The sequence below is a fragment of the Sminthopsis crassicaudata genome, chromosome 3 (assembly GCF_048593235.1).
Source record: "Sminthopsis crassicaudata isolate SCR6 chromosome 3, ASM4859323v1, whole genome shotgun sequence".
NCBI classification, from domain to species: Eukaryota; Metazoa; Chordata; class Mammalia; order Dasyuromorphia; family Dasyuridae; genus Sminthopsis; species Sminthopsis crassicaudata.
The window spans coordinates 438,296,352-438,315,889 of NC_133619.1; the positions used below are offsets into that span (position 1 = coordinate 438,296,352).

Here is a 19,538-nt window from a genome sequence, read left to right on the forward strand (position 1 = left end):
AAATTGAGCTGGTTTCCTGATTTTTAATTAGGTTTCTACAAATTAATTTCCAGACTTCATGCCATTTTTATATGGATTTCAAGAATAATTTTTACTGCAAGGAAATGTGTAAACATTTTAGCTCTTAATTTACCACAACACTTCACTCTCCATTAGAGAAAGAATAGCAACTGTTAATATCAAAAAATCAAACTTTTCAAGGATTATTTAAATTCACAATAAAGTAAGACCAGTTGTTTGATGGCATAAAATAAAATATGGTAAAAAAATGAAGAACAAAAAGATTTGACAAACTATTGCTGCAGAATAGCCTGATGGATCTCAGAAAACAAGTAGTTTCCTTCAATTGAGCTTAACTCCTAGAAGGGTTGTTATTGATTCCTCTACAGAGTAGTATGGACTTCTTGTGGTCTGATAAACATCAAGAAGACCAGTTTTGTTTTGTTTTTTAAGCTACTAATTATTTCCATGAAGAAAAAATCTTTTTCATGGCCAAGGGAACATAAAAACTGGAGTCAGGATGATTGGAAAAAGATAAGTTCTACTGACGAAACTTCCATTAAAGCATTAGAACAAAAATTGTCAGAAGAAATCTAGATAAACCTCTTAAAATCTGGTTAGTTTCATTAAATTATAAAACCTTCATCCCTAAAATATGTTTAGAACTGGGATGTTTTTTGTTTTGTTTTGCTTTTTTGGTTGTTGTTTTTTGTTTCTTTGTGTTATTTCCAGTTCTATTTCCATTGAGGGGAATGGTGAATTGTGATGAATATATTGATATATAGTAGAGCAGAATTGTTTTAAAATTATAGAAATTCCCTCACAGAGATAAAAATACTGCAACTCACCCATGCCATCTCTCACAAAAGGTCAAGAAGGTATCAAAGAGGTGGAAATAAACATGCTGCATTGAATTGGGAACTAGCCTGATTCAAACTCCATTGAAAACCTCTGAACTATAATCAAGCGTAGACTAAGAAAAATGAATTATCACAGGGTATGCTAATACACAAAAGTGATGTCAATGAATAATATTTGTTAAAATCTTGTGATTGCAGTCAACAACTCATGCAAATTATTGTCATAAAAGCAATTTACTGCTATAAATAAGCAAATTATTGCTATAAAATCAGTACATTGAACAGAGATATAAAAAATTGTAATGTTAACTTATACTATTGTCAATAAATTTAATTACTTTGTCCCAAGTAATTGCAAATCAGTGTATCTGAAAGTTTGAGGTATCATGAGTCTTTGGATTTTTATTTTTCTAGCATACTTAGTTTAAATTTGGCTTATTGAGGAAACTTAGTCCAGTAAAATCTAAGATGAATGCAGAATACAACCTCGCTTTTCAGAACAATAATAGCGCAAATAGCTCCTTTAAGTTGTATTTTTAAAATGCTGTATAGTTATATAAATGATTGGATATTAAAATAAGAAACTACAATTTAACAAGTTTTAACCATAAAGAATAAAATTAAAAGAAATTCATTTTAATAGGGCTTTTGCACATTTTTTAAAAATGAAGCATCAAGAATTGTAATTTTGTTAAAAGCTAATATTTACATACTTTGACCCTGTCACGACATTTGTTCATCTCCAAAATTCTCAATTGTGCTTTCCTTAGGTTGCTTTCCTTTAGTTACATAATTCCTGAAAGCTTTTTTTATATAAACATCTCAGTTCTCACTTCAAAAAAATCAGGTTAAGAGCAAATATCACTTTCCTGCATCTTTCTATCCTGGTATGCTCATTTTAGTGATCTTGCCATGCTCAAAATATTTTTGGAATCCCTTTTGAAATGCCTGCAGAGCGTTTGTCATGTTGTTTTGAATATCCTGTCCAAAAAAATGTGCCTTTCCCTTTCCCTCTTAAAATGAGTTTCTCTCCCTGTGTCCCCTTTCTTTTAATTCTATGCTTCCACTGATCAGACATAAAAGCTTAGCCAATCTTTTTATTCTTCCTCATCGATGTTTTTCTTTGCCCATTCATATCAAAGTATATATTAAGTCCTGTAGATTCTAGTTCAAGATCTTATTTATAAATGGAACCTTGTAATAGTTTCTTAACTGCTACTCCTGATTTTCTTTATAGTTCATTCTACACATAAAATCTTAGATCTAGCTTTAAATTAAATTTTATTATTTTCAATCAATGAAAATTCATTTCTCCTTTAACAGCCCTCTTGAAAGAGAAGAGATAACAAAACTCTGTTACAGACTTGAATAATCAAAGGAAAACAATGTAGCCTGTTTCATCATGCGTCTTCTGAAATCCTAGTTGATCATCATGTTAATCAAACTTTCTAAGTCTTTTAGAGTTATTTGTCTTTATAGCATTATCACTATAAATTGTTCTCCTGTTTCTGCTCACTTTATCTTACATCAGTTCGTATAAATCTTCCCATGTCTCTATGAAACTATCCCTTTAATAATTTCTTACAGCAAAATACTATTCCATGATTATTTTATACTATAACTTGTACAACCTTTCCCTAATTGATGGGAACCCCCACAATTTCCAATTCTTTGCCACCTCAAAAATAACTGCTATAAATATTTTTGTATGTCCTTGTCCCTTTTCTCTATAAGATAAAGACTTAATAGTAGTATCACTGAGTTAAAAGATATAATTACAATAAAATAACTGGACATAGTATTTCCAAATTACTTTCTTGAATGATTGTTCCAGTTCACAATTCCACCAATACTGCATTAATTGTAACTCAGTATAAAAATAACTAATATTACAAATTGTTTTTCCATGTAACTGGGGAAAGAATAAAATATTTAAATAGTATTTTATAAGATTTTTGTATCAAAGGCATGAATGTTAAATATCTGGGCATAGGCCTGGTTCACCTTATATAATGAGTTAATACAGCCAAACACTGAATTCATATTGTTATGGGCCAGAACTTAAAACAAGGTACTAAGTGGAATTGAGGAGACAATGCTTAAATCTAGTTTAAATTGATTTAATCTTACAACAAATAATAGTTTCCTAGTGATATAATGATTGGTTTATACTCAGTGTAAAGCACATAAGTGGGAACCTCACAACCACATTCATTCATCCCATCTCACACCACCTTGGTGTATACTTGGTAGCTTAAGAAAGCTAGCCAAACTTATATCCCAAAGAAATACTAAAGAGCGGAAAGGGACCTGTATGTGCCAAAATGTTTGTGGCAGCTCTTTTTGTAGTAGCTAGAAACTGGAAGATGAATGGATGTCCATCAATTGGAGAATGGTTGGTAAATTATGGTATATGAATTTTATGGAATATTATTGTTCTGTAAGAAATGACCTACAGGAGGAATACAGAGAGGCTTGGAGAGACTTACATCAACTGATGCTGAGTGAAATGAGCAGAACCAGAAGATCTCTGTACACTTCAATGCTGTATGAAGATATATTCTGATGGAAGTGGATATCTTCAACATAAAGAAGATCCAACTCACTTCCAGTTGATCAATGATGGACAGAAATAACTACACCCAGAGAAGGAACACTGGGAAGTGAATGTAAATTGTTAGCACTACTGTCTATCTACCCAGGTTACTTATACCTTCGGGATCTAATACTTAATGTGCAACAAGAAAATGGTATTTACACACATGTATTGTATCTAGGTTATATTGTAACACATGTAAAATGTATGGGATTGCCTGTCATTGGGAGGAGGGAATGGAAGGAGGGGGAGATAATTTGGAAAAATGAATACAAGGGATAATATTATTTTTAAAAAATTACTCATGCATATATACTGTGGGAAAAAAAAAATTCTAAATAAAAATAAATAAATAAATAATAAGAAAGCTAGCCGAAGCTGGAAACTGAGTGGATGCCCATCAGTTGGAGAATGGCTGAGTAAATTGCGGTATATGAATATTATGGAATATTATTATTCTGTAAGAAATGACCAACAGGATGATTTCAGAAAGGCCTGGAGAGACTTACATGAACCAATGCTGAGTGAAATGAGCAGGACCCAGGAGATCATTGTATACTTCAACAACAATACTATATGATGATCAATTCTGATGATTGTGGCTCTCTTCAACAATGAAATGAATCAAATAAGTTCCAATAGAGCAGTAATGAACTGAACCAGCTACACCCAGCGAAAGAACTCTGGGAGATGATTATGAACCACTATATAGAATTCCCAATCCCTCTATTTTTTTCCGCCTACATTTTGGATTTCATTCACAGGCTAATTGTACACTGTTTCAATGTCTGATTCTTTTTGTACAGCAAAATAACTATTTGGACATGTATACATATATTGTATTTAACTTATACTTTCACATATTTAACATGTATTGGTTAATCTGCCATCTGGGGAAAGGGATGAGGGGAAGGAGGGGAAAAGTTGAAACAAAAGGTTTTGCAATTGTCAATGCTGGGAAATTACCTATGCATAAAATTTTTGTAAAATTAAAAAATTTTAATTTAATTGAAAAAAAGAAAGAAAGAAAGCTAGCCAAGCCCCAGGTAAAGGAGACAATAAAGGATTTAGACTTTAGCCCCTGGCTATTTGTGTGGTGATTACTAAACTGAAATGAAGGCTGCTCCCAGAGACCCCAAGAAAACCTCAAAATTGCATTTTGACATCCAAACGTGGGACTGACATGATCCTGATTTCAGTGGAAAAGTCTCTGGTCCTGATCTCAATGGAAAAGTCTCCTCGACCCAGAAATTAGGGTGAGTACAAAAATAAACAAGGAAACTTTGTTAAAGGGCTAAAGTAGTACATCAGCTAAAATGGGACATGTTTAGAAAACAGCCTTCTTTTCCAAATCAAGGAAAATGTGTAGCGACCATTGTCAGACTTATGAAAAACCAAGGTTTGATTGTAACTTGGGAGCAGATTATTGAATTTTTAGAAATAGTACACTACACATCTCCTTGGTGCTCTATGGAAAAAAGAATTGATCTAGAGGAGTGGAAATTAGTAGGAGAGCAACTATGTCAATATTACAGTGATGATGGACCTGACTCAATTTCCAAAGAAACACCTTATGCATATAATTTACTACAACTGGCTTTAGGAAATTATATAAGTTATAGAATAAGGAAAAAGAAGAAAGAGCAGGAGAGGGAGGATCCAGATAAACTAGGTGAAAAGGATGAAGAATCAGTTGTTAAGGGTGGAGTTAAGTACAATTCTGAGTGTGGTACTTCACAGCAGGAGCATTCCCCATCCCCTGACCTACTTCCCTCAATTAACACTTCATGGGTGGAGGGAGAAGGAGGAAGGGAAGGAGCAGTGACACAGTCAGCACCACGTTATGAAGCAGCCTATGACAAGATTGCAAAAGGCACTAATTAAAGCTAAAAAAGGACAGGATATATCTGCTTTAATAAATGCATACTCTGATTGAAGAGCTTGACTCTTCAGGTCAAAAAAGTTGAAGACACTCCTTTTTATCTGGAAAAAATTAAGGATTTGAAAAAGGGTTGTACTCTTTATGAGGCTACAACATCTTATGTTAAGATGTGACTAGAGAATTTGGCTTATGAAATCTTAACCCCTTGTGATTGGAAATCCATAGCAAGGATATGTTTAGAACTTAGACAAAACTTGTGGCTTTCAGAGTATCATGAATTATGTAGGATTCAAGCCCAACACAATAGGCAAACGAATTAACATACAAATCATCTTTGACCAACTAGGAGGTAAAGGTCAGTATGCAGAGAATTCAGCACAGATTGATTACCCCATAGCAGCTTATGAGCAGATAAGCTGCAATAAAAGCTTGGGGCTCCCTCCCAGGAAAAGATGGAAGGGAAGCCTTCACAAAATTAGAGCAAGGTCCCTCCCAATTAACCTTTTGCTAATTTTGTGGGACATTTTCAGAGAGCTGTCACAAGAACCATTAGAGAAAATGCAGCTACAAGAGTTATGATAAGACAATTACTTAAGGAAAATGCTAATGAGGTTTGCTGAAGAATCATATGGGGACTACACAAAGATGCCCCCTTAAAGGAGATCATAAGATGCTGTGCCACAGTGGGCACAAATATTTATTATACCAGACTATGATGAACATGGGAAGACAGGGTCCCTCTTGGCAAGGGACTTCTAGAAAGACTTGTCAATGCTTTTAATGTGGAAAAATTGGGCATCTGAGAGCTCAGTGTAGGCAAAGAGAGTAAGAGGACATGGTGAGAAAAGACCTAAAACCCTATGTCCAAAATGCCACAAGGGCTTCCACTGGGCCTCAGAATGTAGATTAACCCAGGGAAATCAGAGGCAGAGCCCAGCTCCAAGATATCATACAAAGAAGATGGGGCAGATGGCAGAGGTTACACCTTTAGAACTTTAGGACTCTTACATGATCAATCAGCCAAAAAGAAGTCAGCAGAACCAAAAAGAAATCAGCAGAAAGGGATTACAATTAACCCAATAGAAGGGCAGTGTCCAGTGTGGCAGATCCAATGTAATTGCCAGGTAATGAGGAGAAATTTAGAAAGTAGTAAATACAGGAGACTACAAAGGTTAACTGCTTGGGAGAAAGGGTTTGCTTGTATCTCTACAGATGGAGAAGGAACCAGATGCACGAGCCCCTGGAGGGAGACAGAAAAAAAGAGAAAAACCTCGAAACAAAGGAGAAGAACTAAAAAACATCTGACACTGTTAAAAAACTTTAAACCAGCAGGAATCATTGGATTCCCTAACACAAGATGAGACTATTGAAGGACTTCAAAACTTGCAAGAATTATTGGATTCCTGGCATATGAACTAATGGACAATAGATTCCTTTTGGACTATTTCTAGGATTTATATGTATAATTCCTCATGTTGATTCATGTTATTTGTTACATCACTACTATACTGTGCTTATGTAATTATGAGTAATACCTCCCATATTGATGGTTTTATGTATACCTATTTTAAGAGTGAGCCCCTTCAGAAACCCGCTAATCTGATTTGATTTCCCATTTCCTTTGGTGTTTTCATCTCCCTTCCTGAGATGTCAGGGAGAGTGTGATCACCTCCTTTTATGGTGTTTTCACCCCTTTTTTGAGCAGTCAGTGAAGGCATGATCACCCTCTTTTTGGGGTTCTCACCTCCTTGAGAAGTCAGCAAGGTCATGACCACCTATGTTCTAAAAACAAAAGAAAAGGGAGATGTTATGGGCCAGAACTTGAAACAAGGTGCTAAGTGGAATTGAGGAGACAGTGGTTAAATCTAGTTTAGCATTGATTTAATCCTACAACAAATAATGGTTTCTAGTGATATAACGATTGGTTTGTACTCAGTGTGTAGCATGTAAGTGGAAGGGACCAAACAAGATCTTTTGAAGCTACTTCAAATTCTGGTTCTACAACTAGTCAAAGAGGTTGCCATTCATGGTATGGCTAGGAAACTGAAATCAGAATCAGTCACCGAATGTCAACTCACATTAATTCATCCCATCTCACACCACCTTGGTGGCAGGCTCTCCTCCTTCACTTCTCCACTGAAACCAAGACTGGGAAGGCCTCCAGAAAAACTAGCTGAGCCCCAAGTGAAGGAGACAATAAAGGATTTGGACTTTAACCCCTGGCTACTTGTGAGGTGATTACTGAACTGAAACGAAGGCTGCCTAGAGACCCCAAAAAACATCAACAGAGAATATTACATTTTAGAGAGAATATTACACATATTATGAAGAAGTAGTACAGGATTGAATTTTTAAAATTTAAATAACACGTATTTGAACTGCATTTTGTAAAAGTTTGAGTTTTAATAAGTAGCATTACCTATGTGTCAGCTATAACTCATCTGAAATTGAGACTTTGGCACTGAATTTATCTGTTGTATGAATTTCACCAAGTTGCACTTTCTGACCCTCGGTTTTCTTATCTAGGAAATGTCAGTAATAAAACAGATAGTCTATAGGAATTAGAGGAGCCCCTTTAAAGGCAAGATCTGGATTCTGACGCTTGCTAGCTATTTGAAGAAGGATTTGTTATCTAACCTCTCAGTACCCCCTAGGCAATTCTCTAAGATTTCAACTAAGTTGCCATCTATATCTAAGGAGGGAGTTTTCATTTCATCACTTCTCCCACACTACAGACCTAGACTACAATATGTGTGAGATGGACAAGATAACTTATTCATAGTTCTCTTTGTAATGAGAGAGTAGCCAATTAACTCAGTCCTTAGCAACCAGGACAAAGTGTATCTATATGCTCAATTGTTTAATTACTTGTATAGAAATGTCTAAAGAGCCTGTTTCCAGAATTATTGTAGTGGTGTCTAATTAAAGGGCCTCAGAGAGACTTAGGACTGTGAGTTGACATTCTGTTACTGATTCTGATTTCAGTTTCCTAGCCATACCATGAATGGCAACCTCTTTGACTAGTTGTAGAACCAGAATTTGAAGTAGCTTCAAAAGATCTTGTTTGGTCCCTTCCTCTTCCTAGATTGCACCTCTGTTCTTGGTTTCATTCCTTTGTCAGCTACATTTAATGAAAGAGAAACCTTAGGCTCCTTCCTCCTAAGGCTGCCACATGATCACTAAATACAGACCATACATAGTCCTTTGCCTGTTTCAGTATTTGTCCTTTCATTTTAGGTGAAGGAGATTCATGTAAAGACTCCAACCTTCGCTCTCAAGGGGCAGAGCCAAGATGGCAGAGAAAAGGCAGGGAGTCACTTTAATACTCTCCAATCCTCCAAACAACATTAAATGGAGTGGCAGAACTTACAAAAGGGTGGGGTGAAACAATTGTCCAACAAAACACAACTTGGGAGTTTCGCAGGAAAGGTCTATCACACCGGGGTGAGAATGAAGTGCAATGTAGCGCAGGCTGCAGCAAACCATCAGCCGACCGTGGGGGAGAGACATTGTGAGGTAGCTTCTAAAGCTCAATCCACAGAGTGTAAGGGATTCAGACATCTGGTCAGAAGGACACTGCAGGAAGGGTCTCTTTGCTGTCCCTGAGGGTAGGACTGTGTTGCCTTACCCATTTGCAGATCTGGCACCAGATTCTCTCTGTCTCTCCTCCCTCTTGTCTTTTCTGTCTTCCAACCTGAGCAGAACCCAACTTTGACACAAATTTAAAAGTCACAAAATAGACTGGAGAGATGAACAAACAACAACAAATAAACCCGATCATAGAAAGGTATTATAGGGACAAGATCAAAACCCGAACTTTGAAGAATACAACAAAATTAAACTGCTGTATCCAATACCTGGTAGAAAATGAATTAGTTTCAGGCCCCTCAAAAAATTCTTGGAAAAGCAAAAATGATTTTAAAACTTAGTGAGAGAAAAAATAGAGAAAGAAATGAGTGGTAGAGCAATAACAAGATTATGTGGTGATCAGCTGTGATAGATTTGGCTCTTTTTCAACAATGAAGTGATTTGAGACAACTCAAAAATAGAAAGAAGCCATCTGCATCCATAAAGAACTATGTAGACTAATGTGGATCAACCCATAGTGTTTTCACCTTTGTTGTTGTTGTTTGCTTGCTTATTTTATTATGTTTTTCTTTTGATCTGTTTTTTCTTGGGCAGCATGATGAACATGGAAATAGTTAAATATGCAGTTTTTCTAAACATCCGATTGCTGTCTGGGAGAGGGAGAGAAATTTAGAACACTATGTTTTGCAAAGGTGAATGCTGGAAAGTATTTTTGCATGTTTGAGGAAAAATAAAAAGCTTTTAAAAATGAGAGTGATACAAGAAAATTGTAAAAAGAAAAAAAAAAGTCAAACAGTTTGGTAAGGGAAGTGTGCAAAAAAATATTGGACAAAATAACACCTTAAAAAACAGATTAGTCGACACAAAATTCACTGAAGGAAAGAACTACCTAAAAAGTAGACGACCAAACGGAATGTAATGCCAGTGAAACTGAAGAAAGATAGAGATTAGAGAGTATTTAATATTTTATTTGAAAGGGAGAGATTTACTGGGACCAAATGGATCCATGGTTTGGTCCCAGAGCTGAATGAGAAGACATCTCGAAGAATCCAGCAAACAATGTGAGTTCTCAATGACATATATACATGTGGCTCCAACATGGGGTAGACCGAGGCAGGGGTGGAGTCAGGGCGCTGAGAGTGGGAACACGGGACTAACATTTTGACAAGATGAGGGGAGGCATGTGAGACATCTGATAATTAGGATTATGGAATGGGGAGAGGCACCCACATTCTGATGATGCTTAAGATAGAAGATCTTTCTCCTTATATGGATCTTGTGATTAGGAGGGAGAGGTGATTGAACAGAACAATTATAAACTGAGGCAGAACAATTCAGAGTAACCGAGGCAGGACAATTTAGGGAAACTGAGTCAGGACAATAAAAGAGAACTGTGGTATAACAGGAAAAGGTTGTACAAAAGCTCACTGAATAAAATAATTCCACAGTTATTTAATTAGAATGGTTCATTATTTAATTAGAATTTGGCAAGGGTAATAACTCCTTAAGACAATAAGAAATGATAAAATCAAAATTTTTAAAATATAGGAAAATGCAAGGTATCTAATTAGAAAACTGAACTGAAAAATAGATCCAGGAGAGTTGATTTAAGAATTATTTGACTACTTGAAAGCCATGATCAATAAAAGAGCCTAGATATTTTTTGAGAAATTATCAAGGAAAACTACCTTGATATACTGTAGCCAGAAGGTCAAATAGAAATGGAAAGCATCCACCTTCTCAAGTAAATCCCCCAATGCAAACTCCCAAGAATTTTATAGCCAAATTTCAGAACTCCTAAGTCAAGGAGAAAACATTGCAAGTAATTAGAAAGAAAGAATTCAAATATTGTCATAATTCAAATATAGTCATAATTAAGAAGCAAGATTTATCTGCTTCTATATTAAAAAATTAAAGGGCCTGGGAAATATTCCAAAAGGCAAAGAAGCTAAGATTACAAACAAGAATTACTTACACAGAAAAGCTAAGTATAATTCTCCAAGGGAGAAAATGAATATCTAATGAAATAGAGAACTTGCAAGCATTCCTGATAGAAAGGAATGGAATGGAATTTTTAGAAATGGAAAAATGTGGATTTCAAATACAAAACTCAATAGAAGCATAAAAAGGTGAACCAGAAAAGAGAAATTATAAGGGATTCAATAAGCTTAAATTGTTTACATTGCTGCATGGGAGGATGATACTTGTACTTCGGCAGTTAGAAGTATACATAGACATGGGCATGGGTTTGAATTGCATATAACAGGATGATAAATAAAAAATAAAATTCTGGGAGACATAAAGTCACAAGTTATTTACATTAAAGAACTTTTACAGTGGAGGGGGGAAGGAATAAATCTTGTTCTCATTGGAATTTGTTGCATCCTGCTTTCTAGAGCCCCCACACCAGGGAGATTAAATATTGTGTTCTGCTTTCTAAAGCCCCCAAGTTGGGGTGACAAAACATACTGTGCTTTCTCAAGCCCCCACACCGGAGTAATTAAAACATACCGTCTTAGTGGAGAAGTGATGAGGCGAGATTCCTGAGGATAGTGAAAATATGGAGTCCCTTTATTTCAAGGGGAAAGCCCTTTATATACCCTAATATCCTTATGTAACCAAAACAACACTGGGCATGCACTGCCCATGCTGTGAGACCATGTAAACAACTTGCTATCATCCGTAGTTTGCCACCTGGGATCTCTGTTCCACCTGCTATCACTCTGCTTCAATCTCAACACAGGTCTTCACCACCTCTTGACTTCTCAGGAAGGCCAAGAGCCCTTGGGGAGATGGGGAGACAAGCTAGACATTGTTAGCAGGTTCCCTCTGGGCTGAAGGATCTTATACCTTACCCAGAATTCCCCCACTGACTGTGATCCTCTACAGGAATTGTCTTAAAGGGGAAATAACATGCTCAATTAAATATAGAAATCTAACCCTTTGTGGAAGTAAGAAGGGAAGGGAGGGTGAATTGGGAGAAGTATTAGAAGCAAAACACTTGAGGATGGACAAAATGAAAGGAGAACCAGAGTAGCATAAATTGGATTGGGGATGGAATAGAAAGGGGGGAAATAAGCAGTAATCCTCACTGAAAAAAAATTTTTACAGCAAGTATCTGATAAAGGATTCATTTCTCAACTATATGCAGAATGTGTCCCTTGTCAAAATGAGAATCATTCCTCAATTGATAAATGGTCAAAAGATATGAACAGGTAAGGTAGTTTTCAGAATTCTCTGAAGCCATATGAAAAAAATGTTCTATAGATCCAACCATTCTGGAGAGCAATTTGGAATTATACCCAAAGGGCTATCTGTAGAGTACGGGCTAGCTCTCTGGAGGGCTTCAGGGTCAGCCAGAGTCAGGATAAATCAAAGTCCTTGGTCTTTAGAGGGAAAAGTGAAAGAAGCAGCCAAGCAGAGTCCTGGATTCGGGAGTCCGGATCACCAACTTCTCTCTTCCTCATCCTGCTGCCAAGTGACTCTGGCCTCTCTCCCTCCCCCCTCCAATCCTTGCCTCTGTTATCTTAACCCCAAACATTTAGCAAGCACCAATGGAAAGTCATTGTCTCACATTGAATAGGTAATTAGCCTTAAATTCTCAGTTGTCTGATTCAAGCACACCTTTTTGGAGTTTGAGCTCTCTACTGCTATCAAACTGCATACCTTTGGTTCAGCAGTGTCTCTACTGGGCCTGTATCCCAAAGAGATCTTAAAGGAAGGAAAGTGACCCACATGTGCAAAAATGTTTGCCAGAGCCATTTTGAAACTGAGTGATGTCCATCAGTTGGGGAATGACTGAGTAAGTTATGGTATGTGAATGTTATGGAATATTATTGTTCTGTAAGAACAATCAGAATGATTTCAGAGAGGCCTGGAGAGACTTACATGAACTGATGCTAAGTGAAGTGAGCAGAACCTGGGGAACATTATACATGGCAACAAGATCATACAATGATCAATTCTGACTGACGTGGCTCTTTTCAACAATGAGATGATTTAAGTCAGTTCCAATGATCTTGTGTTGATGAGAGCCATCTACACTCAGAGAGAAGATTGTAGGGACTAAGTGTGGACCACAACATAACATTTTCACTCTTTTTATTGTGTTTTGCTTGAATTTTATTTTCTCTCATTTTTTTCCCTTTTTGATTTGATTTTTCTTGTGCAGCAAGATAAATGTATAAATATGGATGCCTATATGGGATTTAACATATCTTCTTACCATGTTTAACATATATTGTATTACTTGCCATTGAGGGGAAGAGGTTGAGGGGGACACAAGGTTTTACAAGGGTCAATATTGAAAAATTATCCTTGCATATGTTTTGAAAATAAAATTTCAATTAAAAAAATAAAGAAAAGGTGTTCTAAATCACTATTGATTAGAAAATTTCGAAATAAAACAACTCTAAATTACCACCCCTCACTCATCAGATTAGCTACTATGACAGAAAAGGAAAATGACATGTTGGAAGAATGTGGGAAAATTAGGACACTGATGCATTAGTCCCAAAAGAGAATTTGGAGCTGTGCTAAAAAAGTTGTAAAACTCTGTAAACTGACCCAGAGATACAACTAAGAAAAATTTTAGCAGTTCTTTTAATGGTGGCAAAGAATTTGAAATTGAGGGGATGCCTATCATTTGAGAAATGATTGAACAAGTTGAAGTATATGATTGGAATACTATTGTACTATAAGAAATGACAAGCAGGATGCTCTCAGAAAAATCTGGAAAGACTTGTGCAAAGTAAAGTGAGCACAACCAGGAGAACATGACGATCAGCTGTCAATGACTTTGTTCTTCTCAGCAACATAATGATCCAAGACAATAATATCTAATGACTTATGGTGAAAAATTCTATCCATCTCCAGGAAATAACTAATGGAATCTGACAGTAGATCAAAGTATATTTTTTAAATTTTATTTTCCTTGGAGGTTTCTTTCTTTTTCAGGGGGTGGATGTCTATTTTCTTTTGCAATGTGACTAATATGGAGATATGTTTTGCATAACTCTGCATGTGTAACTTGTATCAAATGACTTGCCTCCTCATTGGCAGGGAAAGGGAAAATTTTGAACTGAAATTTTAAAAAATTAATGTTAAAAATTATTTTCATATGTAATTGGGAGAAAATATATTTATACATGCATATATGTATATTTTAAAAAAATCAAAGTTGTAACTTTTTTGAAAGATCAGGAAAGCAAGACTTCCTCTATCTAGTTAGTAATCAAGGCCTTGTGGGGTTTTACTGCCAGCCTAAAATTGATTTCCCGAAGGACAAAAAGCAGCCTTTAGTACAGAGCCCAGTAATAGCTGAGATGAGGACTCCTTTGAAGCAAATAGTAGATAAATATTAGTTAACTATTTTGCCTTAAATGTTATTTAATATTTTGACAGGCAGCTATGTGTTTTCTAAAGTTAGTACAATAAAAAAACTATGAGGTAACAAAAAAAAAAAAGGATAAGCAACTTTTAACTCTTTTTTTTTATCAAACAAGAGGTAGGGAGGTTAGGAGAATAGAGGATGAAAAGATTTGTTCAGCACTGAGATCAAATCAATCAATACTTAAATTAATTCAAGCATTTCACTAAAAGGTCAAATACTGAAGCTGAAGCTTAAATACTTTGGCTACGTGAGAAAATGGGATTCATTAGGGAAAACCCTGATGTTTGGAAAGGTTAAAGACAAAAGGAGAAAGGGATGGCAAAGGATGAAATGAGTAGTTGGTGTCCTGGACATGAACTGGGACAGACTTTGGGAGATAAGTGAGGATACAAGGCCCTAGCATGCTATGCTCCCGGGCGCCATAAAAATTTGGACATAATTGAACAACAACCAAGATTTAGTTTCTGCTCTCAGGAAGGTTGCTGGCTAAAACTGATTTTTTTGTCCATAATGACTTTGAAAACCAGGATGCTTCATGAGAATCTTCTGACTCTGCTTTTTATTACTCATTATTACAAATGTGTTCAGTCCTCATTCTTCCAAGAGCAGAGATTTGCATGATAATAACTAACAGTTACATAGCACCTACTATGTGCCGGTCCTCTGCTAAGCACCTTACAGTTATCTCATTTGATCCTCACAACCATCCTGGGGAGTAGGTGCTTTTATTATTCACCTTCTGCAGATGAGGAACCTGAAGCCAACAGAGTTAAGTGACCTTGCCCATGGTCACAACAGGTAGTATTACTGAGACTGGATTTGAACTCAGGTTCAGGTCTTCCTAATTCTAAGCCCATTAACTTCCCTTCTACAAAAAAAGTTACCCTGGAAAATAGAGATGCCAAGTACAAAATCATAGTCACTATACATGATTTGAAAAGGGAAAAATTATTTGGAGTAGAATTTTTTTTTTCAATTCTTAAAGGATCCCATGAAAATGTAGACCCAACTATAGAGCCTACATCTTGAAATTTAGAGATTCTGTCACAGGTGGCTTAACTAAAGTTGCTTTAAAATATCCCCCTAGTCCCTGTAGAGAGGCTGGCTCTTTGAAGTTTACTCTCTCTTGTTAGAACACCAACAAAATCTCCACCTCATGCCCCTCCTGCTTCAACATTGAAAGCAGGCTTATTTGTCTTGGCCTGGTTAAGTGATTTCAGTAGTTTTACCTTACTGTATGTTTGTCATTTGGGGGTATTCTCCTGGAGAATTGGGTTTTATTTTCTGTCTGAAAAAATAAGTGAAGAAAATAGTTGCAAGCATAAGAAATAGAAGTTTATATATTTTTATCAGGGGCCTGTTCTCCAATGGAACATTTATACAGCATGACTTGACTGATTAAAGTCTCATCCATTGTCCCTAAAACAATGTAACATAACATGTGAGAAGGAGAGAATAATTTTTGTTATGATCTAGTAGTTTTGACCACCTAAAACATGCCTATCCTACTAACAGGTCTCAAATTTTAAATTCCAACAGCTTATGTTTTCTAACTGGATTATCAGACTCTAGCTAAAATTTTCTCCACACTGATTTAAGCAAACCAAATTAATTTTTTTAATATTATGGATTCTAGGGGTTCCACTCCCACTTCTCACCCTACTTCCCACTTTAAAGATGCCTAAATTATTACCTTTAAAACTAGTGATGGGGGTAGTTAGATGGCACAGCGGATAGAGTACCAGCCCTGAAATCAGGAGGATCCAAGTTCAAATTCATTCTCAGACACTTAATACTTTCTTGCTGTGTTACACTTAATCTCAAATGCCTTAGCAAAACAACAACAACAACAACAACAACAAAACCAACTAGTGGGGTTAGGCGTGGGGTGGTAAATATGGGAATCAGAAGATCCCAAGTCTACAGGCAAATTTCCTCATCTAAAAAATAAAGTTATTGGACTTGGTGACCTCAAAGAGCCCTTCTAACTATAGCATTGTTTGATTCAAATTGTATATAATACTTCTAATTGTCCTTTTGAAATAAGAAAATGGGTAAAAATTAGGAGTGGATGAATTTATTTTTCTCTTATTATATTAATTAAATATATCTCATTATAAAGTAGTAATCACCAAAGCTATTTTGGTGGTGGTTTAAAAAAATAGAAAAATAGTTTAGTAGATAAGTAATACCCAGAAGCCCAAGCAATCAGTCAACAAGCATTTATTAAGTCTAGGATTAACTAACTACTGAAAGATTTTATTCAACAAAAATTTGGTAGGAAAACTGAAAGCAATTTGGTAGAAAATGGGTTTTTTCTTTATCTGTTACAACCATAAATTCCAAATGAGTAAAATACATATCATTTAAATAGAGTACATATCATTTAACATAATCATTTAAATAAATAAAGATCATATTTAAACAAAAAGAAAATGAAAAATCATAGCTTTCAAAGTGTGCTTAGGGAAAAGTTGATAAACAAGTGGCAAAATGAATTATAAAAGACAGAGTCCATTTCAATTTTATGTAATGAAAAGACTTTTGCAATAACAAAATTGGTGTAGCTATAGAGAAAAGAAAATTAATGAATTAGAAAAAAATTACTTCAAATATCTAACATCCAAAATTGTCTATAAGAATATGGCACAAATTCTATAACTTCCCCAATCAAAGTGAACAAAAAGTTTTCAAAAGGAAAAAAAAAAACTATTGACTACATAAAAAAATTATCCAAAACATTAATAAGAGAAACAATTCTGAGGGATCTATCTATAACAAATTTACTAAAACAAGAAACTCACATAAAACAAGGAAATTATTCAATATTGGAGGAGATGTGAGAAGATACATGCATTAATATACAGTTGATGAATATATGAACTATGTGAAGTATTCTAATTATTCTGGAAAACAATTTGTAATTATGCAAGATATTTGGAAGGAAAATTATTAAATAATTCAAGCACTTTATCCATCTATCTCACCGGTGAATTTACACCTTATGTTGATCAAAAAAATTAATCCTGTATGTATCAAAATTTCACTATGCTATAATAGAAAAGGGCTAGAAAGAAATTATGTTTCCAGTGAGTGCAGAATAGCTAAATAAATTGTGGCATATGAATGTAATGGACATTTTTGTTCCATAATGACTGATAAATATGAAGAGTTCAGAGAAACACCCAAAGACTTGTAAAAAATGATACAGAACAAATGAAACCAAAAGAACAATTTACTCAATGATTACAATTATGTAAATGAAAACACTAAAACAACTAAATTGTTTTGAATACAATGAACATTGTTAGTTCCATATGACAAATTAAAATGTTTCCTTAAAATGTAAATTCTAAGACAGTGAAGTGAGCAGAACCAGAAGAACAATTTATACTGTTTACAATGTAAGATATATTATGAAAATGAACAATTTTGAGAACTTTTTATAAAAATATGGAGAATAAAATGAACAGAATCAAAAGAGCAATTTATATAATACTGTAAAAACAAACAATTTTGAAAGCTGTTGGTACAATGATGAGATTTGTTTTGCTTGGCTATGTGTATTTATTACAATGAATTTGTTTTTCTTTTCCTTCCCCCTCTCCCCCTGCCCGTGGTCTGGGAAGTGGGAGGAAGAGAAAACATATTCCTATTCATTTTCTTAAAAATAGGGGCAGCTAGATGGTGTTGTGGATAGAGCACCAGTCCTGGAGTCAGCAGGACCTGAGTTCAAATCTGACCTCAGACACTTAACACTTCTTAGCTGTGTGAGCTTTGTCTTAACCCCAATTGACTCTCAAAAAAGAAAATTATTTTTACTTGATATATTCATTCTCTTTTTCCTCTTCATCCCTTTCAGATTCTCTCTATACTATATTGATGAACAGTAAAATAGGGCCAAACCACACTTTAGCCTGGCCTGATCAAATAAAGTTCAATGAATCATGGCAATAGGGCATTTAATCATTTGCAACTGAAGTTATTGTGACTCAGAAACACACAAGTAAATTAACTATAGAAGAATTGTACATGTTTAACATATACTGGATTACTTTCCATCAGAGGAAGATGTGGGGAGAGGGAAGGGAGAAAGAAATTGGGGCACGAGGTTTTGTAAGGTGAATGTTGAAAATTATCTATGCAAATGTTTTTAAAATAAAAAGCTATTATTAAAAAAAAAAAAAAAAAAAAAAAAAAAAAAGGCTCGTCCAAAGAGGCAGAATTTGCTAGAGCTTCTGATCCACCGACATAGCATTCAAGAATCTTGGAGTTTTATGCTGAGGAGACGCCTGCATTTGCACCTAAATGGAAGAACAACTCATTTCCAATGTACTATATTAGGAAGCAGAAATGGTAGTTTCTACCTGACAATTTTGAGGACTGACAAAGTCAGGTAGAATCTCTAGGAAATCTATGTTGGAGGCAAGTTTTGACAGCACTAAGGAATCAATTTTCAAAATGTTTTAGAGAAGGTAAGAATCCAAATGAATGGAGGGAAAATCATAGAGTAAATTTTAAAATTTTTAAAAATTTATTTTTTTTATAATTTAGGTTCCAAGTTGTCTCCCTTTCTCTCTCAATTACTCTTTGAACAATACTACTATTACTATGTACAACAATCTTCTGGTTCTGCCTATATCATTTTTCATTATTTCATGCAAATCTTTCCATGTTTTTCTAAGCTTGACCTGCTCATCATTTCTTACAGAATAGCAGTATTCTATCACAATCACATACCATCACAGTTTATTCAGCAATTCCCCAATTGTTCCAGTTCTTTATCACCACAGAGAGAGCTGCTATTAAAAAAAAAATTAAAACAGATTCTTTTTTCTTAATTTTATTTTTATAATTTATTATTTTTCCAATTTCATGTAAAGATGGTTTTCAATCTTAATTTTTGTAAGATTTTGAGTTCCAGTTTTTTTCTCCTTCCCTCTTTATTTTCCTCTCCCCACGCTACCCATGCAATCTGATATAGTTTATATGGATGTGTATATTCATTTTTAACATTTTTATATGTCACTTTGGGAAAGAAAAATCAGAAAAGAAAAATCATAAGAAAGAAAATATTAAAAGAACAGGAAAAAAAGATGAAAATAGTATGCTTCACACTCACTCTCCATTATTCTCTCTTTGTATGTGCATGGCATTTTCCATCCAAAATTTATTGAAATTGCCTTGGATTTCTGAATCACTGTGAAGAGCTAAGTCTAT

The 19,538-nt window shown here is 35.1% G+C and overlaps 1 long non-coding RNA gene across 2 annotated transcripts in view; it reads right to left on the bottom strand.

The window, feature by feature from the left end:
• LOC141562852 (uncharacterized) overlaps positions 1 to 19,538 on the bottom strand; it is a 148,037-nt gene that overhangs the window by 76,892 nt on the left and 51,607 nt on the right. Inside the window, exon 3 of one of the 2 annotated variants that reach the window (XR_012488266.1) lies at positions 17,648 to 18,622. The exons of the other annotated variant lie outside the window; for it this stretch is intronic. This is a non-coding gene — a long non-coding RNA (uncharacterized LOC141562852). Of the gene's footprint in view, positions 1 to 17,647; positions 18,623 to 19,538 lie in introns of those variants that run through there. 2 annotated transcript variants of the gene reach the window in all.